The sequence below is a fragment of the Nelumbo nucifera genome, chromosome 2 (assembly GCF_055504915.1).
Source record: "Nelumbo nucifera cultivar China Antique chromosome 2, China Antique-T2T, whole genome shotgun sequence".
Lineage (NCBI taxonomy): Eukaryota > Viridiplantae > Streptophyta > Magnoliopsida > Proteales > Nelumbonaceae > Nelumbo > Nelumbo nucifera.
Window position 1 is genome coordinate 75,305,152 of NC_142650.1, and position 23,969 is coordinate 75,329,120.

A 23,969-nucleotide genomic window follows, 5' to 3' on the forward strand; every position below is an offset into this window, starting at 1 on the left:
TAGAGGGTTGTGTCTTCGTTTGCAATGAAAATTTTTCTATTATCTGAGATGATATTGCAAGGTGCTCTATATCAAGCAACAATGCTTCTCTTGATAAATTGAACTATTTTGGTCATTGTTATGCGGTCTATGGACATTGCTTTTACCCACTTAGTGAAATAAACAATGGCGACCAAGATGAACTTATGCCCATTTGTTGCAGGTTGCAGTGGACCGACCATGTCAAATGCCCATACTGAAAAAGGCCAAGGTGTGGTGAAACAATATAGCTTTGAGGGTGGTGCATTTATCTTTCGATTAAAGACTTGACAAGCATAACATTTTTGCACATGTTGACAACAATCCTCATCCATTGTGATCCAATAAAATCCCATTTGGAGCAATTTTTTGGCCAACATATGTTCATTCATGTGAGGGCCACATATGCCACCATGTACCTCCTCCATCTTTCTTTGTGCTTCTTCTTCATCTAAAAATCTCAACCAAGTTAATCCGGGTGACTTTCGATACAATACCCCTTCTGTTATAATGAAATGCCTTACTGGCCTAGTTATAGTTCTTCTCAGCTTGGGATCTACTCCTTTTGATCTAAACATCTCAAGATCTACACCTTGGCCTAGTTCATCTAAACATCTCAACCAAGTTTACCATCTGACTCTTCATCTTCTATTGTGATTGCTAATATGTTGCTCATGTAGGTGGGCTCATTATCCCAACTTAAATCAATTGGTTCTATCGCCATGTCAGGAGGTAAACACATGGCTGATCCAAGGGAGGCTAAAGCATTCGCAAAGCGGTTGTCATCTCTAGGTAGGTAATTGAAGGAGATGCACTTAAACTTTTTGATCAACTCCTTGAGACAGTTATAATACAATGCTAGTCGCTCATCCTGTACTTCCTAATCACCCTTGGCTTAACTAATGACCAAGAAAGAGTCCCCATAAATTCCCAATTCATCGATGCCCCAGTCTAGTCCCATTTGGACTAATCTTATGCATGCTTCCCATTCACATGTATTATTGGTGTTGAGAAAGTCCAAGTAAATAGATAAAGGAAAGTAGGTGCCTTTGAAGGGAATGAGAGATCCATCCTATGGACGCCCAAAAGATTGCGGAATAAGGGGCGAATTTCAAAAATTTTTCTCTCCCTTCAACTGGGAATCGTATTCCCCATTTAGAAAATCATATTTTCAAGGATCAATTCTGAACCATAAACTGAACCAGATCTGAACCAAAAAGAAGTGGGAAGGATTATACCTGATACTGAGAAGTAATATCTCCCAACGAAGGTGTTCACGCCCAAGGAAGGATCCAAAGACTGCTCCCACTGAAGATGGCGCAGTGCAGGTGGAGCAGAATCAGCAGTGTTCTTCTCCAAGAACTCTGTCCTTTGCAAGAATCAGCAAGATGGCACGTGAGCACAACTTCCTTTCAATCCTTTCTCAAAGGACTGATGTTAAGATCCAATCTTGACTTCTCCCACAAGTGGAGATCGAACTGGAAAGCAGGGCGGCAAGAACAGGGAGGCGGCAAGAGAGTATTTGCAGGGAGCAGAATTCTCTCTTCTAGATTTCAGCACCAAAGAAACTTGATGATCTGTGTGTATTGTGTCTCTAAAGGCTGCCGCCCCCTTCTTCTTTTATAGTCTTAAAGAGATCAGCTCCTAATCAGATTAGGAGTTGCTAATCCAAATCATATTTGGTTTAGAAGTCCCTTTAAGTGATAAGGGATAATCCTTATCTTATCTGGAGATCAGATCAGCCATCTCCTAATCTGATTAGGAGGTTTCCAGATCTAAATCTTATTTAGATCTTGGACTCTCTAAGTGGATAGGGTCTAAGCCCAATCCTATTAGCTGATCCACTTCAGATTTCGCCCCTTTATTAACTAAATAAGCAGCCCAGTTCGAAATGGGCTTTAGGCCCATTAAGCTTATGTACTCAAAAAGGCCTTCCAAACTGCTGCCCAGTTGGGCTTCCTTGTACGGCGTGGGACCCAAGCATTGATCTACACATCAGCCACATGGGTTCAGCCCAGCCTTTGTTACAGGGCCTGGCCGAATGCACTACTGAAGACAGTGTACCCCTGAAACCCATCAAATGGGCTCTATGGGCCCAACACTTACACTAAGTGGTCCCTGGGCCAAGCCACCTTGTAACACCCAGGGACTGTGGGTAGATGCAAGATTAGCCCATCAGGTGTTATCCTCAATGGTCTTACACTTAACCTCTCAGCCCATAATGATCATACACTGCCCGACAAGAGAGGACCTCTCCCTCGGCTACAAGGAACAGTGTTGCACTCTCCACTCATATGGATCCCGGGAATTAAAACCTTCTTGCAAACAATTTAGAAACCATATATATACTTTTATATCTTATATAAAATATATTTTGCAAAACAAATCTCAACCGTTGAAATCGGCTGCCGGCAGTCTTGGTTTCCATCAGTGAGAGTGCATCCCCGATCATTACCTTTGTCCGACAAAGGGGCTGATCCTGTCACTATGATCACCCACTCAGATGAATTCTCGGACTGTCCCAACATACCCAAGTTTTGACCCCCGCTAAGGATCTCACTGATTGGTACATCAAAGATAGCCCAATCCGATACCTAGTGCAGTATCATAATCGAGTCTAGGGGTCGGGTGTAACTTTCCAGTTTTGCCCATCAATCTCCAAGGTCCAGGGCAATACTGGAAATCTGGTCCAGTTCAAAGATTCAATTAATCCTACACTGTATGTGCCTAGGGTCTCACCCTGGCAGCTGAGACAGGCCACCCCAACCGACTTGGTGGCACCACAGTGTCAGCCTTGTCAGGATAGGTCTCCCCAGACCGACCCACTGGCTGTGAACATTCTAAACTAACACGAGTCTCATTAAGTGTCCAGTTTAAGGGTATTACACGGAAACATACCAAGGGAACATGAATCAAATATGTATCTTTATTCATTTACAATAAACTCATAAAGTACATCATTCTGATTGAAGCTAAGGGCATACAAAACTGTCTAACAGCCTTGAGGGTCCACAAGGATCATTCTCGCTCCTCATCAACTTTGGTTTGATGCTTCATCAAAGTATGCCTTCCACCTTTGCCCCACTTGTATTTCCAAAATGGGAAATTTGTTGGGATTGCCTCATATTCCAAGGTGGGGTTATTAGCTAAATAATTTGCAATGGCCTACCCTTTGATTGCCTTTTGTGTCACATACTTGATATCATATTCAGAAATGAGCATGGTCCAATGGGAGACTCGACTTGTAATTGCAAATCACTCGAACAAATGCTTGATGGGGTCTATTCTAGAAATGAGCAACACCGAATGAGCTAATAAGTAATGACGTAGCTTTTGACAGGACTAAACGAGGGCTAGACATGTTTTTTCTTGCATAGCGTACCTTGTCTCATAGTCACAAAATCTTTTACTTAAGTAATAAATGGCTCTGTCCTTTTTACCCGTCTCATCATGCTGCTCTAGTATGCATCCAATGAAATATTCCTGTACTGACAAATACATAAGCAAGGGTTCCCCAGGCCTAGGGGGAGCTAATACTGGTTGATTGGTCAAGTACTCCTTAATTTTGTCAAATGCTTCTTAATAGTCTTCATTCCATTTCACTGGGGTATTCTTCCTTAGCAACTTGAAAATTGGTTCACATATTGGTGTAAGTTGCGTGATGAATCTTCAGATATATTGTAATCTTCCCAAAAGCTTCTAATTTCCTTTTCTGTTTGGGAAGGAGGCATCTTAACAATTTCTTAGACCTTAGCATAGTCAATCTCAATCCCCTTTCGACTAATAGTAAATCACAACAGCTTGCCTGATGATGCCCTAAATATGCATGTCTGGGGATTTAACCTAAGGTGGAATTTCCAGAGCCTTTCGAAGAGATTCCTAAGGTTCTTTAGATGATTCTCTACCTTTATAGACTTAGCAATTGATGTGTGCACAAGGTACACAGCATTTCTATTATTTTGTGCATGATTTTGATGATAATTTGCATGATTTTTCACCTTAATTGAGAATGATTTCAGGAATTCAAGAGTGTGGACCGGCTTAGGGGGAAGATAGCATAAAACCATGTTGAGAGGGAAAATGTGGAAGCAATTCGGCCCATTTAGAAGACAGGCCCAACCGAGAGTCACAAGGAGGGCACTTTCGATCCATAAAGAAGCAAAGCCCCATGGGGGACACCAAGAAGAGAGCCCAGCCGAGACTCATCCAAGGGAGACCTTTTGTCCCACCAAGTGGAAGGCCCAAGTGCAGCCCAAGTTGCAGCCCAAGGGGTCCTAAAGGTGGCTACCTTTTAGAAGAAAGAGGGCTGAAGAGAAAAGTATAAAAGGTGAAAAGAAAGGGGAGAAAAGGGTTTGAACCCCCAAAAGGAGAAAGGAGAGAAGAGAGGCGCGAGAAAGGAGAAAAGAGAAGATCTAGAGGAAGAAGAAGGTTGTTGGATGCGAATTGGAGCAGGATCATGTCCAAGAAAGTGAAGAGAAAAGGGTTCGAACCCCCAAAAGGAGAAAGGAGAGAAGAGAGGCGTGAGAAAGGAGAAAAGAGAAGATCTAGAGGAAGAAGACGGTTGCTGAATGCGAATTAGAGGAGGATCACATCCAAGAAAGTGAAGATTGAAGCATAATTCTAGGTTGTCTTCTTCTTTGGTTCTGTGCAATTGGTAACCGAATTTAGCTAGGATTTCATGCAATTTTGTCAATTAATTTCTCTTTCTTGCTAGAATTCGAACCATGATTGATGATGTTTCAGATTTGTAATTAGTTCTCTAGGGTTATTTGATTGATTAGATTCATTCAGGATATTTCTTGGTTAGGGTTTTAATTGTTAGAACAGTCTTGGCCGAATTGTTCTTGATTCTTGGATTGTCTGAATTGCTTGAGAAAGAATTTAGGTAATCGGATCTACTAATCAAGAACCGAATCTGACACATCTTAGAGATAATTTGTGTGATTTGGTTGGTGTCCATTCAAATCTGAATTGATGCCCTTCAAATTGCTTGCTCTTAATGCATCCATGGGGATTAAATTCTTGATAGAAATATAAGAATTGTCACCCATGGGTAGGATGAGTTGTGCTCGAGAGAGGCTGCTCATGCCATTAGGGTTTCACCAAAACATGGCTGAATCCCAATTCAATTGAATAACTTCGTGAATTAATTGTTGGACCGAATCTATTAGTGTTCTTATACAGCCTTGTTTCTCTCTACATGAAGGTGGTTTGATCCGAATTGATTAGGATATTTTGCTAGTTAGGAATTCAGATTTTGATTAAGTTAAGAATTCGGTTTATCAGATAACAATTGATTGATTTATTACTATTAGTTATTGGATAAATCCTCGTGGGAACGATACTCTATTCATTACTTTATACTTGATCGACTAGTGCACTTGCTAGTGTAAGCAATACGCATCATGTTTTTGGCGCCGTTGCAGGGGATTTTATTACAACAATATTAGGAACCATTAGCCATTGTTAATCTGATTTTAATTTTGTATATTATGTTTCTGATCTGTGTATATTAGCCTCCACTGCTGATAAGTAGTTTCCTTTCTTCTTGCTCATTGTCTTTGTTTGATTTTCTTTCTTTTCTCGGTAATATTCAGTTTTCTTGGTTTGGTAGATTGCTTTTCTGATATGTGTATATTAGCCTCTTTATGACTTTGACTTGTATAGTTTATGACACGCAGAAGTGAAACAGAGAGCATCACCTACGATCCTGAGATTGAAAGAACTCTCCGTAGCCGCCTTAGAGCTTTTAGGCAAGTGAGAGCTAAAATTGAAGAGATGGCCGAACCAAGAACCATGATGGACTATGCCAAACCAACCCTCACCGGGGCTGCTTCAAGCATTGTGAGACCAGCTATAGTTGCCAACAACTTTGAGATCAAACCAGCCATCATTCAGATGATACAAAACACTGTTCAGTTCTGCGGCATGGCTCATGAAGATCTGAACACTCACATCGCCAACTTCTTGGAAATTTGTGATACATTCAAGTACAATGGGGTTAGTGATGATGCGGTGAGGCTCAGGTTGTTCCCATTCTCATTGAAGGACAAAAACAAGACTTGGCTGAATTCTTTGCCGGCTAGATCTATAGCAACATGGGATGAAATGTTTAGCCGATTCCTCTCCAAGTATTTTCCTTCGTTCTAAATAACAAAGATGAGGAATGACATCACCACTTTCTTTCAGCAGAATGGATAGTCATTGTATGAGTCATGGGAGCATTACAAGGAGCTGTTGAGGAAGGTCCCTCATCATGGATTCCCGTATGGCTGCAAGTCCAAACCTTCTATAATGGGCTAACCGAAGCCAACAAGACCATTATGGATGCTGCAACTGGGGGTTCCATCAATAACAGAACCCCTGAAGTTGCCCATGCACTCATAGAGGAGACGGCTGCAAACAATTACCAATGGCATTCCGAGAGAGCACAAGTTAGGAGACAGTTCGGACTTCACAATGTGGACACCTATACAGCCCTATCTGCACAAAACAATGCACTCAGCAAGAAGATAGATGAGATGCAGATAGCGGCCATGCATGTTTAGACCGTGACTTGTGAATGGTGTGGGGGAGGTCATATCAGCACTGAATGTCTTGTTGGAAATCAGTTTGTGTAGTCCCCCGAGAAGGTAGACTTTGTTGGTAACTTGCAATGGCAACAAGACAATCAGTACCCTCGTGCCTTTAACCCCAGATGGAGGAACCACCCAAATTAGTCTTGGCCAAATCAAAATGTGGTGAAACCCTTCCCCCAAAACTTCAATCAGCCGGAAAAGAAAACAAACCTAGAGGAGCTGATGACCAAGTTCATAGCAAGTGCAGAAACAAGATTTTACAACCAAGAAGCATCAATCAAGAACTTGGAGAATCAAGTCGGGCAATTGGCACAAATGATATTAGATGGAGTACCAGGCATTCTACCCAGCAATACCGAAGTGAATCCAAGAGAGCAAGTGCAGGCTATCACTTTAATGAGTGGTAAGGAGCTGCAAGAAGTGGAGAAGAAAGCAAGGGTTGAAGACAAGGTGGATGCAACCCTTGAAACCGAAAAGAAGGAGGAAGAGCAAGCTGATCCAAAGAAAGAAAAAAGCCAACAGCTGCAAGTACCATTTCCGAATAGGTTAAAGCAACACAAATTGGAAAATGAATTCAATAAGTTTCTTGAAATGTTTAAGACTTTACATATTAATATCCCTTTTGCTGATGCTTTAGCCCAGATGCCACATTATGCAAAGTTCTTGAAAGAGATATTGGCAAACAAAAGGAAACTGGGAGATGTGGCTACAGTTGCACTAAATGAAGAATGCTCGGCAATCCTCCTCAATAAGTTGCCTCAGAAACTAAAAGATCTTGGGAGTTTCACTGTCCCTTGCACTATAGGCAGTTTGAAAATTGATAAGGCATTTTGTGATTTAGGAGCTAGCATAAACTTGATGCCATATTCGGTTTTCAATAAATTGGGATTGGGTGAACCCCAACCCACTAGAGTTGCATTGCAATTAGCTGATAGATCCATTAAGCATCATAGGGGAATCATAGAAGATGTACTTGTTAAAGTTGATAAGTTCATCTTTCTAGTTGACTTCGTTGTGTTAGACATGTAAGATGATGTTGATGTCCCTCTTATCCTAGGGAGACCTTTCCTAGTTACGGGGAAGGCAATGATTGATGTCCAACAAGGGAACTCAGCCTTAGGATTCAAGATGAGGAAATAATTTTTAAAATGTTTGATGCTATGAAACATGCACCTTCTAGTGATGATTCTTGTTACATGATTGATGTTATTGATTATGCGGTTGATGATTGCTTTCAGGTTTGCAGGTTGGCTGATCCCCTTGAGCTATGCATACAAGATGGAGAAGCTACAATGGGAGAAAATGAAGAGATTCAAAGCATGACAGCATACCTGAATGGCAATCCACAGTTTCAAGGGAAATGATTCCTCAAGTTGGAGAGCTTGGACAGATCACCAATGCCAAAAAGCAAGCCTTCAACCCAAGAGCCACCCACCCTTGAGCTGAAGCAACTCTCACCACATTTGGAGTATGCTTTCTTAGAGGCACCGTCAGCCCTACCGGTGATCATATCAACAGCCTTTACCCAATTACAAAAAGAAAAACTGTTGAGAGTGTTACGGGAACAAAAGACAACTTTGGCTTGGAAGGTAGCCGACATTAAGGGCATCAACCCATCTATATGCACGCACAGAATTCTGATGGAAGATGGAATCAAGCCCTCGGTTCAGCCCCAAAGATGCCTGAACCCGAATATGAAAGAGGTGGTGAAGGCTGAAGTTATCAAGCTGCTAGATGCCTAGTATCATTTATCCTATCTCAAACAGCTCATGGGTGAGCCCCGTGCAAGTAGTGGCAAAAAAAGGTGGCATGACCGTAGTACCGAATGCAAGGAATGAACTCATACCGACTAGGACCATCACCGGGTGGCGAGTGTGCATTGATTACAGAAAATTGAATGAAGCCACATGCAATGATCATTTCCCTCTCCCTTTCATTGACCAAATGCTAGAGAGGCTGGCCGGACATGAGTATTATTGTTTCTTGGATGGGTATTCAGGTTATAATCAAATTCCAATTTCACTGGAAGATTAGGAGAAGACCACCTTCACTTGCCCCTATGGTACCTTTTCCTATAGGAGGATGCCATTCGGGTTATGCAATGCTCCAACAACTTTTTAGAGGTGTATGATGGCAATATTTTCTGATATGGTTGAGAAGTTTATGAAGGTCTTCATGGACGATTTCTCAGTCTTTGGTTCTTCATTTGATGTATGTTTGAATAATCTGGAGAAGGTACTAAAGCGGTACAAGGACACACATCTAGTGCTGAATTGGGAGAAGTGCCATTTCATGGTGCAAGAAGGCATTGTTCTTGGGCATAAGATTTCACAGAGAGGTATTGAAGTTGACAGAGCCAAGGTGGAGACAATTGAGAAGTTGCCACCACCAACATCCGTCCGATCTGTGAGAAGCTTCTTGGGACATGTTGGGTTCTATAGAAGATTTATCAAGGATTTTTCCAAGATAGCTAAGCCATTGTCCACTTTTCTTCAGAAAGATGTGCCCTTCGAGTTCACAAACGAATGCCTACAAGCGTTCAACATCCTAAAGGACAAGCTGATCAATGCCCTGATCATTATATCATCGGATTGGACACTTCCTTTTGAGCTGATGTGTGATGCGAGTGATTCAGCAGTGGAAGTTGTTCTAGGACAAAGAATGAACAAACATTTTCAACTGATCTATTATGCTAGCAGAACCTTGAATGGAGCTCAATAGAATTACACCACAATAGAAAAGGAACTACTCGCAAAGAAGGATGCAAAACCGAGGCTGATTAGGTGGATCCTATTGCTGCAAGAGTTTGATGTTGAGATTCGTGACAAGAAAGGTACCGAGAACCTAGCTACTGATCATCTTACCCAGTTAGAGAATGCGGATTTAGAAGAGAAGACAATCAACACCATTCGAGAGGAGTTTCCGGATGAACAACTCTACTCCATTCAGGTAGATGCATCACCTTGGTATGCTGATTTTGCAAATTATCTAACTAAACATGTTATCCTTCCTCATCTTTCATATCAGAAGAGGAAGAAATTCTTCTCTGATGTGAAACACTATTTGTGGAAGGATCCATTTTTGTACAAACTATGTGCAGATCAGATCATAAGGAGGTGTGTCCCCGAGGAAGAGATGGAGTCGGTGCTCCGGTACTGCCATGATAGAGAAGCAGGAGGCCACTTCGGAGCCAACTGCACTGCAGCCAAGGTTTTGCAATCAGGTTTCTATTGGCCAACTTTGTTCAAGGATGCTCACAGGTACGTGTCCGCATGTGACCAATGCCAGAGAACAGGTAATATCTCCTGATTGAATGAAATGCCCCTCACTAATATCTTAATTTGTGAATTTTTTTATGTATTGGACCCTTCCCGAATTCTTTTGGTAACAAATACATCATAGTTACTGTTGATTATATATCCAAATGGGTGGAAGCCATGGCTTTACCCACAAATAACTCTAGGAGGGTAGTACACTTTCTTAAAAAGCTATTCACCCGATTCGACACACCTTGAGCTATAATTAGTGATAGGGAAACTCATTTCTACAACACCCAATTTGAGCGGCTGATGCGAAAATATAGTGTTACACATAAATTAGCAACCCCATATCACCCTCAAACCAGTGGCCAAGTTGAATTAGCGAATAGGGAACTCAAAAGAATATTGGAGAACACCAGATATCAAAGCAAGCTGCCTTTGGTTGTGGCGTAAATATCAAACTGATGTTCTTTTACACTTCGATCCGGTTTTATAACTGTTTGGATGAAACATAAATAACCCTCGAAAATTGATGTAATACTCATCGCAAGTCGAGTTTTACATTGATTGTTGGGCTCAGTTTGGAAGGAGTACAACTACAAATAATACAAAATACATAGTTTTGCACTCTATATATTTAATTGCATTTATACTCCTTCCAAACTGAGCTTTGAGGAAAATTGTCTAAGGAATGGTTTCTAAAAGTCTAAAAAGATTGAAGCTAACAACGATGTGAATACACCATGGATATGGCTGATTATTTGGCTAAAAGTACAATTGTCTAAGGAATCTCCGCCCGTCGGTACTGTGGTGGCGGGGCTCAAGGTTCAAACAAAGAACTCGCTGTGCACTTGCTGTGCCTACTCCATGAAATTCCCATCTCCGTCTTGGCCGGGGTTTGAGTGGTTGAAAGCACATGGTTGAAAACCTACACTTTATTTGGGTATGCCTTGGCTAGCTGTTGCTACACGAAGCTACGCTCTCTCTTTCTCTCAATCTTATCTTTAACCATCTTCTTTCCAGCTTCGGGTGTTTCCTCTAAGGTTCTTTCCTCCTTCCTCTCCCTTAGGAAAAGAAGATGAACTCTATCTGTGTGTATGAGACTGAGAATGAGAGTAGACGACTTTTAGCAGAGTCCCCACACCACAAGAAAAGCAAAAAAGAGAATTCCCCTGTTTGGAGATATGACGGTGGTGGTGGTGATGGTAGTGTTAATCGGAGTGGCCGGATTGAAGCTTCTCTAAAGAAAGAGGGCGGAGTCTGAGTGAGAAAGAAAGGGAAATAATGCTGGCATTAAACTATGAAAATAGAAAAAAAAGATTTCAGCGGTGGAAAAAGGGTAAAATAATAAATTAACGATGCCCATAGTTAAATTACTGTTATGTCACTGACATGGTGAATTTTGAACGTTTTGAAAAATTATGGTGGGTTTTGGACAATTTCCCTTTATTTTAAAGCTTGGTTGCCAGTGTTCCATTTTGTGTCAAGTCTATTATTTCAAATCCCGTGAAGTTCTTTTTACCCTTACATGTGCGTGACGTTCACTTACTCTTCCAATTAGATTTTGCTTGCAATAAGGTAAGGATGGTGATAGTAAGAGCTTAGAACCTTTGGACATCATCTTGATGATGTGGTGATCCTAATTGTACAGGATATACAATCCATGATTACCAACTAGTAAAAGTACCAGTTCCAAAAGGAACTAAATAGCCCTCCGATCAAAAAAAAAAAAAAATGAATTAAAAGTTTTGAAAGGAATAAAGTTTTGGGCAACTGTCAAGTTTCTGGGAGGATTCAAACAAATTGATTCAGGATACATTTATATAATCAAAAGGGAGTTAAGGAAAAGGTTAAAAGTTTTTCAGGCTAGACCAATAATTAAGTGAATTCACATGAGGAAAGGCACTTAGTTTCAAGGCCAATTTGATAGTGAAGTAACTTCACTTAAAGAAAGGCATACAGTTTTAAAGCCAAATTGACAGTGAAGCAGTTTCACCTAAAGAAAACTACAAGGCTTTAAGGCCAAATTAATAATGGAGTTTCACCTAAAGAAAGGCAATAGTGAAAACTCTTTACCTAAGAAAAATGCATTAAATTTCAAAACCAATTTAATAGTAAGACAGCTTTACCCTAAGAAATAAGGATTTAGGGCCAGATTAATAATGAAGGGATCCTGTAATTAGAACATACCTAATACTAAAATGCAAAGTAAAAATTTTGGAATTCAAATTGGCTTTGAATTGAACAATAAAGGAATTAGGTGTTATGATTCAGGTCAGGTTTAAAGCAGTGATTCATAAACCACTGATCGTAATCTGGCTCCCACATTACTTGCCATTCTCTCATAAAGTAAGGTGCAAAACATGACCATGGTCTAAATGTATGGCCTAATATATATCGATTTTATAATTTCGGAAGGAAGATGAAAGCATCATATTTATCTCCAATATATTATATTTTTATAACATGTAAAGATTATTGCACTAGTACATAGTTATTTGTTTCCCAGATCTAAAGAGTCAGAAAGTAGACAAGCAGTTGGTTGTTAATCCACACGTACTAGCATACTAGGCTAGTTGCCCAAGTTAGGAGGGATCTAGCTCCATTTGATTTAAATGAAAGGTACCTTCAATAGTCTTCTGTAATTCAACCTTAAATTTCTCTTCCCTGCTTCCCCTTTGGACCTTGAGAAGCAAATTGAGCTTGGCAACTTCTTCAATCACCTACATGAACACCCAAATGAAAGAATGGGTATTGATCAACAAGCATAGTATAAAATGAACTTATACTTCCAGGAGAAGAGCAAATGATAGACTAAACTTCTACTGATAGGGAGGAACTAAAAGAGCAGGAGATGCGACCTCGGCTTTTGCATGAAGGACCTCCAGCAGTTGATATGGGGCCAGCGAGTTTGACCTCTGCTGGATAGTCTTCACAGCATGATCTGCTGCATCTTGGACTACAGGATCATGTGCTGGCAGTGTTCGCCATCCTGGTCCATGGCCATCTGATTTACACAATCGGCCAACAATTACCACTAGAAAATCTCAGCCAAATTTCCCTAAATCTGACCACCCTCAAATGTAGTTACTAGTAAATTTGGGCATTGGTGGCTTAGGAAGGCTTTGGAAATTGGAATGTTGAAGGTAGTCAAATTTTTCATAGGAAGCAATCCCATGTGAACATTACTATTGTACTTGCAAAGTATTTGAACATGCAATTATCAAAAATTAAAGAAAGAAATTTATGGTCTCAGGAAGCATAATATCTGTTTCAACTATACAAGTTAAAGACGTATAGAGTTACATACAAATAAAACAGATACAATTTCCCTTCCAAAAGAAGGAAATCATGTATGCTCAACGAATGTGAACAGGCACAGAAACAAGCATACTACATATAGGCTGTATTTCATTGCATGTAAAGGAAAATGAGGCATTTCTTAATGAAATTAAATAGAAAAAGAATTATATTTCTACTTTTCATGATGTCATGTTTAACTTGGAAAAAACCTGAATAATGAAGAAATATACATGTTCTACAATGGTCGACAAGTTGGCAAATGACCCAGCAGATGTACTAGCTAGGCAGGGTGCACATAGGGGATTGTATTATCCTAGGAGGGAAGAAACTTGTAAGGGGTTGGTAAAATGGGGCCTAGGTAAAACCATAGGATCGTTTGAAACCATGCCATTTAAACTAAAATATATAGCATCTGAAGTTATACAAATATGTTTTCTGAAGTTGATAAGTTTCTTCATAGAGTAACTTTTATAACTAGATATTCTGAATGGTAAAACCTATTTATCATGTCCACGTGAATATTTAAATTTTCTAAATTCTATAAATAAATAATGGTGAACAGAAAAGTTGTCTTTTTCGGCCACATTAATCATTTTGGTTAGAAGCAAATTAGAAAAGGACTACAAACACATTAATATCTGAGCTACCCCAGGAAAAGGAAATTGATTCTAGCTTTAATAGTCTTAGTGTGACGGGTAATTTGGGTTAGATTCTTGATTTATGCAAGACAGGAGATCACTTGTTTGTACATTGCCTATACATTAATGGAATTTATGGTCATTTCAGTCAAATTTTCAAGTTCAGCTGGTGCTGCCCAAGGACACTAATAGGTCTATTAAATGAGTGGAGTTTTAAGTGTCTCATCAACAGAGGAAGATTGCTACAGACTCTCCCTAAAGTAATTAATTGAATATTTAGGTGGCTTAGGGGAGGGGAAGGGAGATAAATTCAAGAATTGTCACATGCAACGGTGTACCCATAGTTTTCAAGGCGCCAAGGCGAGGCTAATTGACAGGGGAGGTCGCCTAAGTGATGGATTCTTTTTTTTTATGCAAAAAACATAGATCCTAGGGAGTTCCCTAGGTAACATAACTATATTTCCTTAATAATTATTCATAATTTTCATAAGAAAATGATTTCATGTTAAAGCATAAAAAATCAACATATTCATGAGAAGAAAAAGAAGAAAGAAAAGAAGAAGAAGAAGAAGAAGAAGAAGAAGAAGAAGAAGAAGAAGGAAATGTGTTGATTAGACAAAATTTTAACCTTACTTATTTGTTCAGGTTTTGAAGTCTTTGAGGGTTCAATACAGAATTTAGCAATGTTTGTGTTGATTAAACCTAGGAAATAAGAAAATAATAAAATGAAATTAGTATATAAGCACACAAAATGGATATTTTAGTTTAATAATGTCTATTTTATAATTATAATCTCTAAAAATAAAGAATAAAAAAGTATTTTATAATAGAAAGTACAAAACATCTTGGCGATTAGGCAATGCGAGCCTCCAAGGGCACCTTGTCGCCTTGATAACTATGGGTGTATCTACAGTCTTTCAAATTATTATTATTTGACATTGTCACACACAATGCACATGGCCCTGTCCCTAGTAATTAAAATGGTGTATCTACAATTCTTTTATCATTACATAAAATATCATTGTATATTTTGTACATTTCACAGTTTTTCATCATGTCCATAATTGTCACAATATATCCAAGCAATTAATCATAAAATAAGTGACATTTCTGGTAATGTGTCATATATTTGAATGATCAATATTTCCACTGAAACAAGCAGTTTAAGCTTTCCCAATAGAAAATCAGAAAAATGTCATTTTCCTACAGTTTTTGGAATATGTTTCTATAGTTATTTTACATGCACCCTATTTGTTCTGTAGCTACAGTAGTTTGAACCAGGAGAAGAGAAGAAGAAGAAGAAGATGAAGAGAACGTTCGAACTTGATAGACTGAACCCTATCAGTCGACCCTTAATATGGATTAGCCTCTAATTAGTAGTACAAAGACTAAACTGCCCCCACTTAAGTATGACAGGAAGTCTATTAAAACTGCCACATAAGCACATAACTGAACAGAAATAAAATGACTAATCTACCCTTATTCGGCTAGCTCTAACACTCCCCCTCAAGCTGGAGAATATATGTCATATAATCCCAGCTTGTTACATATACAGTTCACTCTCCCTATGCTTTAAGCCTTTTAAACAAATCTGCCCATTGATCACCCGAGCCCACATGTTCTGTGCTTATCTCTCCAATAAGGACCTTCTCCCTCACAAAATGGCAATCAATCTCTATGTGCCTTGTTCTCTCATGAAAAACAGGGTTGGATGAGATGTGGAGTGCAGCTTGATTGTCACAGTACAATTTCATAGGTCTATCCATGGAGAACCCGATTTTTTGTAGGAGATTCCTCAGCCATACTAATTCACATGTAGTGTGTGCCATGGCTCTGTATCTGGCTTCAGCACTGCTCCTTGCCACAACCGTCTGCTTCTTACTCTTCCATGTCACAAGATTTCCTCCAAGAAATGTGTAGTAACCTATAGTAGATCTTCTATCAGACACAGATCCTGCCCAATCTGCATCTGTATACCCAATTACTTCAAGTTTTCCTCCTAGTTTGTACAATAACCCATGGCCTGGAGCTCCCTTCAGGTACCTTACAATTCTAAGAACTGCATCCCAATGAGGTATCCGAGGGTTCTGCATAAATTGGCTCACCACACTGACTGCAAAGGAAATGTCTGGTCTCGTGATAGTCAAATAGTTCAGCTTCCCCATTAGCCGTCTATACCTTCTAGGATCATCAAATATTTCCCCTATATCACTGTTCAACTTAGCATTTGGCTCCATGGGAGTTTCAGCCGGTTTTGCACCTAATAGTCCTGTTTCATCCAACAAATCAAGAACATATTTTCTTTGGCACAGGTTTACACCTTGTCTTGATCTAGCAACTTCTATACCCAAGAAATACTTCAATGTCCCAAGGTCTTTTGTTTGAAAATGATTTTGCAGAAAGACCTTTAGTTTATCGATCCCCAATTTGTCACTACCAGTTATGACAATATCATCCACATAGACCACTAATAAAATCTTTCCGGCTTCTGAATCATAGCTGACCACCGAGTGGTCAACCTGGCATTGTTTCATTCCAAAATTCTTCACCACTTCACTAAACTTCCCAAACCAAGCACGAGGCGATTGTTTCAACCCATATATTGCCTTTTTCAGTCTGCAGACCTTACCATCCTCCCCCTGAGCAAGTGGTTGCTCCATGTATACCTCCTCCATAAAGTCACCATGAAGGAAGGCATTTTTAATGTCAAGTTGAAACAAGGGCCAATCATACATAACTGCCAGGGAAATTAAGACACGGACAGAGCCAATCTTAGCCACTAGTGAGAAGGTCTCCATATAGTCCACCCCATACAAACCCCATACAACTGTTAATAACCTTTAGTAACAAGTCTGGCCTTCAGACGCTCCACACTACCATCTGGCAAGTATTTAACAGTATACACTCATTTACAACCCACAACATGCTTACCAGGTGAAAGAGTAGTGAGCTCCCACGTGTGAGTATGCTGAAGAGCAGAGAGTTCCTCCTCCATTGCCTGCCGCCACCCAGGTGAGCTAAGAGCCTCTCGGACATTCTTAGGTATAGAAATAGATGACAATAGTGAAACAAACTGGCAATGTGAAGCAGAAAGGCGAGAGACTGAAACAAAATTGGAAATGAGATGGAGGGTACAACTACGTTTACCTTTTCATAAAGCAATGGGAAGATCAAGTCCTGAAGGTTCAGGGACAGGAGCAACAACAGGATCCCCAGACAAGGTAGAAGCTGGAGGAGGAGCCGGTGTCTGTCGATGAGTATACACGTGTCGGATTGGTGGTCGTTCAGTAGGGATCTGCACTGGAGGAGGTGAAGGGTCAACCCCAACTGGAACACCCAGAATGGAATCACTGACTGGAAGAGGAAGAGGAAGCAAGGGTGGAGACACGGATACTTCAGGTCCCAAGAAGAAGGGGACAGACTCAGAAAATGTGACATTAGGACAGACATAGCACTTCCGAGTAATGGGATTGTAACACTTGTACCCTTTTTGAGTCTGAGAGTAGCCAAGAAAGACACACTTAATAGAGCATGCACCCAGCTTGTCTATTCCAAGACTCAAATTGTGAACAAAGCACACACAGCCAAAGATACGAGGTGTTAATGGAAAGGGAGACAAGGTGGGGAACAAAATAGAGAAGGGAGACCGACCATGAAGAATGAAGGAGGGCATCCGATTAATAAGGGAAAACGCAGTAAGTACAACATCACTCCAAAATCGTTTAGGAACACTCATATGATGAAGAATAGACCGAGCAGTTTCAAGGAGATGACGGTTCTTTCGTTCAGCCACCCCATTTTGTTGAGGAGTGGATGCACATGAAGTTTGATGAATGATGCCATGTTGTTCTAAATACTGTTGAAAGGAAGTAAGAAAGTATTCAGGACCGTTATCTGAATGAAAAACTTTGATTGGAACACCAAATTGTATACGTATTTCAGCATGAAATTTTTGAAAAATGGAAAATAATTCACTCCTTTCTTTAATTAAATAAATCCATGTCATCCTTGAACAATCATCAATAAAAGTGACAAAATACTTGTAACCATTATAAGCTCTATTTTAATCGGGCCCCAAACATCTGAATGAACCAAAGCAAAAGGACTCAACATACGAATTTCAACTCTAGGACTAAAGGGAACACGACGATGTTTCCCATACTGACACGACTCACACTGTAAAGACAACAAATGACTCAAAGACGAAACCAATATCTTGAGTGCCTTGAGAGATGGATGTCCTAGTCGACAATGCCATTGTAGAGGAGTGAGTGAAGTCTGAAGTGCAACTGATGATCCACCACCGTTAAGGTAATACAACCCACCAGCCTCATGCCCCCCACCAATCTTCTTCCCCGTCTTGAGATCCTGAAAAACACAAAAGGAAGGGAAAAATGTAATAGAGCAATTAAGAGTCTTGGTTAATTTACTAACAGACATAAGATTGAATGAAAACTTAGGGACATATAGAACAGATGATAAAGAAAGAGAAGCCGTGTCAACATTACTAACACCACAGATGGGAGAAGAGGAACCGTTGGCAAGGGTAACAGTTTGAGATGTGGAAGTTTCAGAGAGGGAAGAGAACACACCTAGAGTCCCGGTCATGCGATCAGAGGCTCTAGAGTCAATAATCCAGTGAGAGGGTTTGGATGACAGACAAGCTATACCTAAGTGGGCAAGGGTGGCAGTAGTATGCTGTGAAGTAGTCTAGAGAAACCTCTCATACTCATCATGCAGTACACTCACCATCTCCTTCCCAGAAACAGATGTAGATGTGGAAGGAGTTAGATCTGCCTGTTGGTTATCACTGACATCAACCCCACCAGCTACTGCATGATTGGCCCATGTAGGAGGGCCATGGAGATCATAACAGAAATTCACCGAATGTCCGTCCCTGCCACAATGGGTACACTTCCTTGTAGAGTTACTTTTTCCTTTACCACGGCCTCCCCCTGAGTCACGACCACCACCACGGCCAAATACGGAACCACCACGACCTCCTCGGGAGACATGTCCTCCCCCTTTAGTACCACGTCCACCTCCTCTGGCTATCACAAATACTGATCTGTCAGACTGTGTGGGATTCTCTATAGGTCCCAAAGAAATCCTACGAAGCCGTGCAAACACTTCCTCAAGTGTAGGAAGAGTAGAGCTCCCTAATATTTGGGCCCTAACTAGTTCATATTCTGATTTCAACCCCACTAAGAACCTAGTGACATCTAGTTGTTCCCTCTATTGTTGCTGAACCTTAACATCTGGAGTGAGGGGATGATAGACATTGAGTTCATTTATGAGGTTCTTCATACTGGCAATAGTACTCTTCTAGGGTTTTCCCTTGCTACAGATCGAAATACTCTTAATAGAGCTGATATACCCTTGTAGTATTATCTTGCCCAGAATAAAGCTTCTTGTCATGTTCCTATATGTCCTTAGTTGTATCTAAGAACATAAAGTTGGCACTTATTTTGGGTTCCATACTATTCCATAACCATGTCATGATTTGAGCATCTTCCTGATCCCAGTCATCGAACCCTGAAGAGTCAGCAGGTGGTTTATCTTCCTTCACATGCTTCACTTTCCTCTTTGCCTTGAGAAAAACTTCCACTGACTTGGCCCATGGTACATAGTTCTCACCATTAAGTTTAATTGAAGTCATCTGCACACCCAGATAGTTAGAGGGAATTACCACACTAGGTTTCTGATCACTACGACCATCTCCAATTGCTGCAATGATGCTCTTCCAATGCTACTTCTAATCTGAATTCCCGGTCACCAACTAAGTACTGCTGTCAGGAGTTTGATGTTCCAGACACTACAACAGTCCCCAAACACAGTTGATAGGTACACAAACTTTTGTTCTTGTTCACACCACTACTGATTTCACAAAATCATGAACCACACTGACATTAATTCAACAACTCATTGACTGCATACAAGCCCTCTTGAAGATGTTCAAGAGAGATTGAGCATCACAAGCACCACCACACAACCATAGCTGTCACACATGGTACAGATCTGTTTGACATTTTCAGAGGGCACTACAAGTCTAAAGAAAACATCAACTATTGCCACTGCAGTAACCTGTCATTCAATTCAGGTCACTTGTGACCAACAAAGGCTTCAAAACAACTACAGACCAACATAAAAGGGTCAAACATACACTTACACCATTCGGCCACTGTAAACACAGCCTGTTCTTGGACCTTTTTCCAAGAACCAAGGCTACAAACAACCTAACTCTCTACGTTCTGATCAGTCCCCGCAGATTTTGAAGGCTTTCAACCCAGAAATACCAACAGCACACACAAAAAAAAATAGGTAACCAACCTTCGATGAAGAGCTTCAATCGACCATCCACTTCTGAAGTTGTTTTTTCTTTTTTTTTTTTCTTTCTTGAAAAACAGTCAAGTTCTGCGCAGAGGAAGAAGGACTAAGGTGTTCTCAGACCTAGGTCGAATCTGTGTTGTCCATTTTTTTTTCAGCCCAGAAACAAGAAAAAAAAATGAGGTCACGAACAAAAAGGAGCAGGTCACGAATCTGTGAGGAGATTTAGAGAGCAATGTCCTGCTCTGATACCATGTTTGTTCTGTAGCTACAGTAGTTCGAACCAGGAGAAGAGAAGAAGAAGAAGAAGAAGAAGAAGAAGATGAAGAGAACAGTCAAACTTGATAGACTAAACCCTATCAGTCAACCCTTAATATGGATTAGCCTCTAATTAGTAGTACAAAGACTAAACAGCCCCCACTTAAGTATGGGACAGGAAGTCTCTATTAAAACTGCCACATAAGCACATAACTTAACAGAAATAAAATGACTAATCTACCCTTATTCGGCTAGCTCTAACACACCCAAAAATAATAAAACAACAATTAACAAAGATAAAAACTATTTTAAAAGCCCAATGATGCACTTTATTACCTTTTTGCTTTAGTTGATTGTGTCTTACATGGACACAAACCTTTCCTCACCAACAAAAAGAAACCTTGAACAAAGGATCTTTGAAAAAATAAACTGTTTCTTTGTAGTTTTCACAAATTCTTTTTTTTTTTTTTGTAAATATAACAAAAAATGTGATAATGAAATGTACCCTTTTGCATTAGATTTCTGCTTTAAGATTATTTTTAATGAATTTACAAAAAGCAAATAGGTGGATTAGTGGATGGATGCAGCTCCATTGGTGGTCAAGTTTTCATTGTTATAAGGTTGAATATAATGGGTTTTCTTGCTAAATTAATTACAAATCAATTTAATCCCAAATTTAACATAGGGTATATTAGTCATTTTTCTTTCTACATTAGAGACAACGGTTTATAAATTCTCAGGGGAGGTCTTAAGTGCAATTTGAAATGTGAGGGGATGTTTCAGTATTTATGTGAAATACCAGGGGAGGTTTAAGCCTTTACCCTTTAAAAAGTATAAATAAGGGTTTGACTATGATATCAGAATGATATGATCCTGGAAAAGATTATAAACAATCAACTGGTATCATGATATTAGTAATCAATTAAGTGGGTATTCATCAAAATTCAAGGGGGTTTTGATTGGTCAAAGCTCTTCCAATTTCATGTCTTCTGGGCATCATAGATTTTTCCTATAAAAAAACATATAACAAGCAAATTATGTGGCTAGGCTGCATAAGAAACAACTTATAAATAGTCTATCATACCTAAGTCCTAACCTTTGGTATTTTTGTTTTTCATTTTTTCTTTTTTTGCACAAATTGGCCACTATCAGACTCAAACCCTCGTTCTCATGCTTGCCAGCCCAAGATTTTACCATTACACCAAGTAATGGCTCCTATTTAAGTCATTCTCTTCTTCCTTAGTTGTAATCACTAGAAGGGGAACAGAACTTTGATCAATTTCACCCTTGTCAATTTATTTGTCTACTATCTTCATGTGTTAAAAATGTCTGCTTTTTGTGGCTAAGAAACTCTTAAGGATCAATGAGACATTTTCCATGGGAAGCTGGGACTACAAGGAGGGTTCACTTTATTGTCCTCATCAAATGGGAAATTGTATGTAAAAGTAAATGTAAAGGAGGGTTAGCTGATTAGGAACCTTTCCTTCCTAGGTAAATGGTTGTGATGTTTCGCATTGGAGCCTAACAAAAAGTGGCATACCATGACCAATGACTGGGGTGCAAGTGTATTTTCCAGAACAATTCATGCTCCATCCTGGAGAGTTTTATTTGTTATTATTCAATCTTTATCCAGCACATTCATATGAAACCTTTTCTGGTGTAGGACCAAATTCTGGTTGGATTCATGGTGAGGTAACAAGCCACTGAAAGATCATTTCCATAATCTGTTTTCTTTGACAAACAATTAAGAGTCTTTTGTTTCTCATTGCTTTATCTGTTTGGGAATTTGGATCATGGTCTTGTGTAGAGTCTTTTGATTCCTTAAATAACTTTCCTTAGAACCTTTTTTACAGTGACAAAAGACCTCTTCAAATCAGGTCTTTTCTCTTGGGCTTCTTCATGCACTTCAATCCTAAATCTCCTTTTCCAATTATGGTTGCATGGAGTGGACTATTGTAATATGTTATGTTACTAGCATAGGGGTATTTCTATCTTTTCCCTTATCTGTTATAAGCTGCCGCCCTAAGTATAAATACCCACTTGGGTGCCGCTAACTACAACTTTCGGAATAGAACACTTCTTCCCTTCCTCCTCTTCCCTTCTTTTCTTCTCTATTTTCTTCTCTCTCTTTCTTTCTTTATTTTATTTTTCCCCTTGCTGGACTACATGGTATCAGAGCATTGAAACTGATTTTTCCCCTTTCTTTCTCAGATCGTGTTCCTCATCTGAAACTGATTTTTCAATTGGAAGAAAAAGAAAAAAAAACTCCTTCAGACTGACCTAGCCTTTCAGTCTATTCCTTTTCCTTTTTCTTTCTTGGTCGTTGCACCAAGAAGAGGTTCTGTGGTATTGTGGTGACAGCTGAATGCAGTGAGCAGCATTCTTTAGGGTTTGAACCTATCTTTTATGGACTGTGGGTCATGGAATCACCACTGTACTCCAGGTATGTACTGTTACATTCATGTCTAAGTGTGTGATAGCTGTGAATGTCACAGTTTGGAGTTATAGGGGCTGGTTGTCCCCTTTCTATAAGCTGATGTCTATTCAGATAGGGTTAACAGACCTATAGTTCTGCTGAACTTGTTTTTTGAAGCCTTTTAAGTCATAGTTGGTGGAAGTACTGCTGTCCTCCTTGTTTGGTGTGTTGTTCACTGTTTGTGTGGTTGATTAAACCATTATTTGTACTAGTAACAGTGGTGTAGAAGTACAGAACTTTTTCTCAGTCTTTTCTTGGAGAAATTAGCAGTCAAACATTGGGTCTAATGATTACTGAAGATTCAGTAAACTCTGGTATTACTTCCTCTCAAGGAAACCTTAATGGAGGGATGGACAGCATGAATTTTTCTGACTATAACCCCCTTTGATGGACTAAATTACCTGGAATGATCCAAAGGAATTAAACTATTTGTCAGGACTAGGGGGAAAGCTGGTTACATATAAATGGTAGATTAAAGAACCAAAATCTTGTATGGCTGAACATGATAGATGGGACCAAGAAAACAGCATGGTTATATGTCATGGCTTTTGAGTTCCATGCTGCCTCATGTAAAGAAAAACTTCACATAGGCTGATACAGCTTGTGAGATTAAGTAACAGGCCAAGGCAACCTACTCAGAACAGAGGCATTATGCTAAGACTTACCAGCTCCAAGCAAAATCATCTACTTGTAAGCAAGGAGATAGTAGCCTATCTGCGTACTATTCAGCCCTTACCTCTGTATGGAAGGAGCTGGACCATAAAAAGAATGATGAGGATGCTAAAGCCTAGAAAAAACTTCTCTTCCTATGAGTGTTTGCTCTCATGTTGGGGCTGAATCTAGTTTATGAACCACTTCGGGTGCAGATATTAGGAAGTAGTGAACTTCCCTTTGCACAGGAGGCATATGCCTTGGTTCAATCTGAAGAGAGTAGAAGAAATCTAATGAATGTTTCTGAGGGGGAGCAACCAGCTGCTCTAGCTTCAAGAAGGGGGTAACACTAGAATAAAAAAGGAGAATTAAGGAAAAATGATGACAAGGATAAACTGTGGTGCTCTCATTGCTAAAGGCCTAGACACACCCAAGAGACCTGTTGGGAGTTAGTTAGGAA

The 23,969-nt window shown here is 39.8% G+C and overlaps 1 non-coding gene across 1 annotated transcript; it reads right to left on the reverse strand.

Annotated features, from left to right (window-relative positions):
* Positions 1-6,174: 6,174 nt before the first annotated feature.
* Positions 6,175-6,281, reverse strand: LOC148802329 (small nucleolar RNA R71). Its single transcript, XR_016083244.1, has one exon. It is a non-coding gene; the product is annotated as a small nucleolar RNA R71 (small nucleolar RNA).
* Positions 6,282-23,969: the final 17,688 nt, after the last annotated feature.